The sequence below is a fragment of the Pavona decussata genome, unplaced genomic scaffold (assembly GCF_977016875.1).
Source record: "Pavona decussata unplaced genomic scaffold, jaPavDecu1.1 SCAFFOLD_340, whole genome shotgun sequence".
NCBI lineage: Eukaryota > Metazoa > Cnidaria > Anthozoa > Scleractinia > Agariciidae > Pavona > Pavona decussata.
In genome coordinates, this window is record NW_028145728.1 from 38,197 (window position 1) to 45,311 (window position 7,115).

At 37.6% G+C, this 7,115-nt stretch overlaps 1 protein-coding gene across 1 annotated transcript in view; it reads right to left on the reverse strand.

The window, feature by feature from the left end:
- The window catches only part of LOC146453239 (uncharacterized), a 37,437-nt gene extending 32,995 nt beyond the window's left edge, over window positions 1–4,442 (reverse strand). The window contains exon 1 of the mRNA XM_085096830.1: window positions 4,357–4,442. The gene's annotated coding sequence lies outside the window, so the exon portion shown is untranslated. The remainder of the gene's footprint in view (window positions 1–4,356) is intronic.
- Between the last annotated feature and the right edge of the window lie 2,673 nt (window positions 4,443–7,115).

Here is a 7,115-nt window from a genome sequence, read left to right on the forward strand (position 1 = left end):
TTTAAAGTATTTTTGTACCATTTTCCATTTTTTCCCCATTAAATTATCCCTGTTTTATGTTTATTTTAAGCCTATTTCATTTTCTCATCAAATTATATTCACAAGCTTTTCAATTTCTTGATAAAAATAATAAAATCCCATGAAAGCCTCTTGAAAATTTGACCTTGAAAATCTCATGAAAAGCTAAATGGGAATTCCATGTTGTGCCTGCTAAAACCGAAGTATTTTTGCGAGCTTTATGACTGTTAGAAAAGCAGATCTTGGCAAGTGCTATTGGAATCCAAAGAGAAAATTGGGGGTAACCACGCATTTTTTCAGAGATAATTCAGCAACAACTACTCTTTCTTATTCTAAGGCAGCAGTGAAATACAAAGCAATGTATGGCGTTTTACTCCAAATTGAAGCTTTGTTATCTCTGAAAAATGCATGGTTACCTCAAATTTTCTTTTTGGATGCAAAGAGCACTTGCTAATTTCTGCTTTCTCCGCACAGTTTTAAACTACGCAAAAATACCCCTGTATTAGTAGGCACCACCCATAGGAATCTCGAGATGCGCAGAACGTATGTGCAGTGACAAAAGTAGGCACCGTCCTACAGGGACTTTTCATGAGTTTTTCATAGTCTGATACATGATGCAGGAAATTTCATGGGCCATGCTGTTTTTCACATTATTTTCATGGATTTTTTATGCTCTTTCCGTGGCAACTTCATGGTTTAAAAATGCCATGAAAATGTCCTTACTCGTGACCTTGAAAATCCCCTCAAAAAGTGTTGGAAATGCTATGGATTTACCATGAAAAAATACTGAAATTTTCACAGGTTTTGGTTTTATGGTGTGCAATGAGAATGCCAATTATCTGTGCTTTAACATTGAGCTGCACAGAGTGTTTCTTTAGAGAATGTGCATGTAAACTTGACATATTTTCAATTTTGTCAAAATTCATATTTATTAGAGTGAATGATTTCTTTTAATTTTCAACGTAACAGTTCAAAACCAGATGAGTCTTGATTATGCCTTTGCCTGAGAGTGAGACTTGTGGCTAAAAGACGAGTTTTTATCATAAGTGCATAACTGTTACAAATTTATTGAAGGGTATTATTTTGATAGCTGACATTGTACTAGGCACTGTAGGCAACATTTTCTTTTAACTTGTCATCCAACCATGTAAAATTGTTGTTGTGGATGTTACCACCCTGTTGCAAGTTGTGATAACATTGCACATTGAAGTAGACATTAGTTCAACTTTGTACAGCACGTTTCTGCAGCTTGCAACACCGGTTGCAATACATGTAGGTATGACAATGTCTTTCAACTTTCAAGTCATAACAATGTTGTGCTACAGCTTGAAAGAAAAATAATTGATGCTGTCTGTATTTCTCATCCTTTATTTGTAGTAATTTTTTTCATGTCTTTCTGCATGTAAGTGGCCTCATTTTCATGAAAACAAAGGGTTCACACAAAAGGAAGAAATAAGAAGAAAAAAACAAGTTAGCTTTATGAGACATTTTTACCCTTTTTTTTAGATTTTTACATTTTGCATTAACTGTTGTGTTTCATGGTAAGGGATTGATGATTTTAAACCATGAGATTTTTACAAGTGTAAAACATCAAAGATCTATTTGTAAAAAGATGAGAATAATCTGAGAAATAAAATACATTTGGCATAAAATTTACTGCTTGTTAAATAGGATACTTATTTTGTGCATGAAAATTAAGAGTATTGTGAGAGATGCACAAAAGGATCTTTCTACCATTTTTCCGGAAAATCCCTGAGTACTGTAGTTACAATCCTTGAGAATTTTTGCAGAAACCTTGAGAAGATCGTCCACGTCCCTTCCTTGCAAAAATCCTTAAACATCCTTCAGGATCTTTGCAAATTTTTTACTATCCTTGCAAGAACCTGAAGGATCTTAGCAGAACCCTATAATGATCCATCAGGTCCCAGCAAGGCTCCTACAAGGACCATGAAGAATCCTGCAGAGCCCCTGTCAAGATCCATAAGGTCCCTGCAAAGAACCTTTAAGATCCTTCAGGATCTTTTTAGGTTTTTTCATGATCCTAAGAGAACCTGAACCTGAAGGATGTTAGCAGGACCCTGTAAGGATCCATCAGGTCCCTTTAAGGATCCTACAGTACAAGGACCATGAAGAATCCTGCTAATGCCCTGTTAAGATCCTTCAGTTCCCAGAAAGATCCTTCAGGTCCCTGCAAAGATCCATTAAGATCCTTGAGGATCTTTAAAGATCCACATAAGGATCTTTTGCGGATCTTTTTGAGGATCTTTAAGGATCTTGATTCATATCCTCAAAGATCTTGCAGGATCTTGTAAGAACCTTGAAGTCCCTGCAAAGATCCTTCAGGTCCCTGCAAAGATCCTTGAGGATCCTTCAGGATCTTTGCAGATTTTTATAAAGATCCTTACAAGAACCTTAAGGATCTTGGCAGGGCCCTGTGAGGATCCTTAAGGTTCCTGCTACAGGATCCTGCAAGATCTTTGAGGATATGAATCAAGATCGTTAAAGATCCTCAAAAAGATCCACAAAAGATCCTCGTGTGGATCTTTAAAGATCTTTAAAGATCCTCAAGGATCTTAAAAAGATTTTCACCAGGGGAGGAGTGGGTGTTAGTATACTCCCAGCTCCGCTACCCTCCCCTCAGTAGTTTAGACACTCTCCCTAGATCGCATTGCTTTTACAAACCAAGATGGTGACAGCTCCATAGAAGCGTACCAGTCTCGAGAATCCCACGGAAAAATAGGGGGACTGTGAACAGTCTAGGGCCTACTGGAAGACATTATTAACGAAACACCCGATAAAATCAACACGGTGACACTTACACTATAATTAATTTTATGCTTGATTTTGCATGTACTGAGTTTTGATGAGCAAGATACTTTCTGTTCTAAAAGGATCCTAGTCAGCCTCCGCCATTTTTGATGCCATAATAATTGCATGGTAAAGCGAAATCTTACTGTAAGTGGCATTTCTGAAAGTATGTTTCATTATCTTTAGTAGTTTTAAAGTGATTTCGTTCATTTCGATATGCTCTAAATAAAATATAATGGCCAAACTCTCACATATAAACAAAAACAAAGGCGTCGCTGACTAGGGCCCTCCAATCTTAGCAATCCTGTTATGATATCAGTAGAACAATCAATGCACATATACATTTTTATTTGGGACACACCAGTAAATCTATTAACTTGACAGAAAAAAAGAGTAACTGTTATTTCCAATAAATTTTGCTAATAATTGCAGTATGTCATGTGTCTTAAAAAATTATTCAATCAATTAATGCAGTCATTATCCAGAACAATCGATAAAAAACTGTACATATTCTGGTGCTTGCAATACATCATAATAATAAAATTATACTCAACTGAAACTTTATGTCAAGTGTAATTGAAATCTCACATTATAGTAAATTTGTTATGGTTGAGAGAGCACTAAAATTAAATACTAATCTACATATGGTTCATTTTTAGCATCACCATTAGCCACAACGCGCTGAACACGTACCAAACAAAAACATGTCATTCATATAATTATGTTCTTCTGGTCTCATGTTAATTTGACATGGTGTCGTATTGCGGAATTTCTTCGTGTCTAGCCTTTAAGGTTTTTACTCCACCCCAAATGTACAGTTCTTGGTAAAAAGATTGCTGAAATTGAGACTCGTAAACCTTGTGCAAGCTCGAAATTTAAAGTCTAGCCAATCCTATAGTCATTGGAACGGCTCAGTCTCATACTTGAAGGATACGTTCGATGCCGATTACGAGACAGACTTAACATTCAAGCATTAAAAACATTACATTCCATAGCGGAATCATTTATCCATTGTCCCGCAGATTAGGTTTCTTCCGTTTGGAGTTTAAACACAGCGTTGAAAATGTACATTTTGTGTGCATTATATTAATGTAATCGTAAGCTGAAATTAGTATCCACAAAACCAATGTTTGTAAGTTGGGCATCTGATCACGCGATGCATGGCCTTACACGAATAAAATCGAAACTCGTATGAGCAATGCAAGTCACAATTGATACACAGTGCTTTCAAAATTAATCCCCACGCACGCCTGTAAATATTGCCAAAAAGCTGGCGATATTCACGATTACCGCGTTATTTTACTACAACTACCAGAATTCTTTTCGATTTTCCTTTCTCATTTAAATTTGTAATCCCCAGTGAGGCCCCTAATTTAAATATTTGCAAGAGACAACAACAAACTAAAGGATTCTGGTAGTTATAGTAAATGACGCCATCGTGAAAATGGCCTATTAAACGAGTACAGTGTGCAGTTAGCGATCTAGTAATGCCTTAATGTAGAAGACACCAGGTTATAGTAGGTCCCTTACCTTTATTCCTTGATAGACATTTGGTTTCTTTGTAAGGAGTCGCTAAACGTTCCGAGTGCAAACTGTGCAAAGCGAGGGCGTTCACTAAGCTAGCGGAAGTTAGTCAAGATTCACGCGTAATATGATACTGGAAACCTACCGAGGGTGGGGACAGAAGGAACACCAGCGGCAGATAGTGGGGCGAGGACAAAACTGGCGGGGAAAAAGTTTTGACTTTGTCCATGTCCTTACTATATGTCCCTGAGTCTCCGACGACGGAGTGGGGCAGTCCATGTACAAGACGAATGAATGCCATTGCATGTGTGAGGTGAGCACAAATGTACAAACAAACCAAATCTTCTATCTGCGAGTGTTTTGATCAGACGTTATCTATTCAGTTGGCTCCGAGTTAGAATCCATTCTGAACAGCAACGTCATTCTTTTATTGATTTCCAGAAAAATACATAAATAAAAAGAAAATAATAAATAAATAAATAAATAAATAAATAAATAAACAAATAAATAAAGATCGAACGTTGGGGAGTAAAGATTGCGTGACGAGCCAAAAAGAGCGTCTGCGTGGGGGGCAAAGATTTGTGATGCTACATCGATCCCTGGTAGGGTGGTGCAGCGAGGTCATGAAGTCCCGGTTTTATAACCTATTTAACACAAATGATAAACTTCGTGACCATGTCTCTAATTATTATTATTATCATCATCATCATCATGATCATCATCATGGGGTCTATCATTATTTTGGACAGTAGGAGCCAATGAAATTACGGATCACCCCCCCCCCCCCCCCTCACCCGCCCCAAGTACTCTCCTAGTAGCTAAGGCGACTTGGAACGAAGCGACTTTGATTCGCGTTGATTTGAGTCATTTGACCCGCGGACGTTCTTGCTGCGCAGATTGGAACTCATCCTGACTCGCTTCCAGTCTTTTCACTCAGTCTTAAATAATGACAACTCCCTCTATCTTCTGTGTTTCATGGAGTGCAAGGCTGCTTTTTTTCACGAGGAGATGTGAATGTGAATGAAAATGCGAATAAAATATGCAAATTTACGAGATCGCTAACTTGTGAACAGGATCCCAAGTGGGGTATAGGGCGAAAAGAAAAATCGGCAAGCTGGGCTAGCGGAAAGCGGTATATCCCACTTGGGAGCCTGTTCACAGGCTATAAGATCGCAGATGAATTTTGTAAGCGGTATAATTGCTAAAATGACACTGGCTGCTGGACGCCAAGAAGGAATTGCTGTTAATCACCGCCATCTTAAATATAGAGAGGACCCTTAGGTTGAGGTTGAAAAGGAGTTCCTTAACAACTTAGCCACTCTGTATTTGTTTTGCTTGATAGGAAAATTAATTCTTTAACATAGAAAGCATGACTTGCCTCTATGGGCCGCGCATTTCATCTGTGAGGCTGGAATTCAAAAGAAAGGAGACGCAATGTAAAACGTTTACTCCTTGAATCTCATCTCCGTTTCTTTTGCTCGGATATTAAATGCAAAGCTCTGAGCGTGAGTAAAAGATATATAGAACCGTTGGCCATTTTGCTTGACGTAGGAAGCGGCAAAAGAACGTTGTTCATAACAGATACTGAGAGGATTGGGAAAAGAAATCACTCTATCAATTAAGGACGGTGCCTACTGTTGCTACTACGCATACGTTCTGATACTCGGGTTTCCTATGGGTGGTGACTGCTAATGCAGGGATCAATAGTTTTCCGCGGTTTAAAGCTATGCGGAGAAAGAAGAACTTAGCAAGTGCTCTTGGTATCCAAAAGAAAATTAGGGGTTACCATGCATTTTCCAGAGATAATAAAACCACCATACATTGCTTTGTATTTCACTGCTTTTTTGACTTATTTTTGCTTAATTTTCTCTGAAAAATGCGTGGTTACCGCCAATTTTCTTTTTGGATTCCAATAACCTTTGCTAAAATTTGCTTTCCCGCATGGTCATAAACCACGCAAAATACTTCTGTATTAGTAAGCACCGTCCTTTAGTGCATTTCATATCATGAGTTATTTAAACTCTTTGAAAATTGCAGTCCAGGCTAACCTAAAGTATTAAGCAATAGAGCAATCAAACAATAAGTTTTTAAAAACACAGCTTTACTTTGAACTGAATCCTTTACATACTTAGTTAACAAACTAGAAACTGTTCAAAAAGTAGAAAATATATCTGTGCTCTGATACACAGACGTTTGCAGAGTAGCTAGATCTATAAATATTTAAACGACTAGCGTGTAAAATAACTGACCTCAATCTTCAAAGGCATATCATAAACAGTTCCTGCAAAAATGTCGTTATCTATACAATTACATGCTTGCGAAAAATGTTGAAACGTCACCTAAGTTGTCCTTCATTGAAAGTTCTTTTAGGACATCTTTTTTGACGACCTAATAGTTACAAACAGATTATAATAATATTTAAAATTAAGATAATTATAGTATTATATCGAATACATGTATTATAATTGGAGTTTATGCAGTGCAAGGTACATTTATTTAGCCTTTTTTCCCAAGCCTTTATGTACAAATCGAGTAAATTGATCGAATGAAGAGAGCCCGGATGGAGGACTTAGGCCAAGTGAACCATTCTTTTCTGACCAGTTTCACGGGTCACGTCATATTCGATGACAGTCTACGAAAAGGAAATGAAAGTTGGTCCTTAAGAAAAATGCACTCCTTTGACTTCCCTCGTACGCGTAACAAGCTTTTCTCCGTACAGGCTTCTGGTCCGCTCTACAATTAAACTCAACAATGGAGTGAAATGT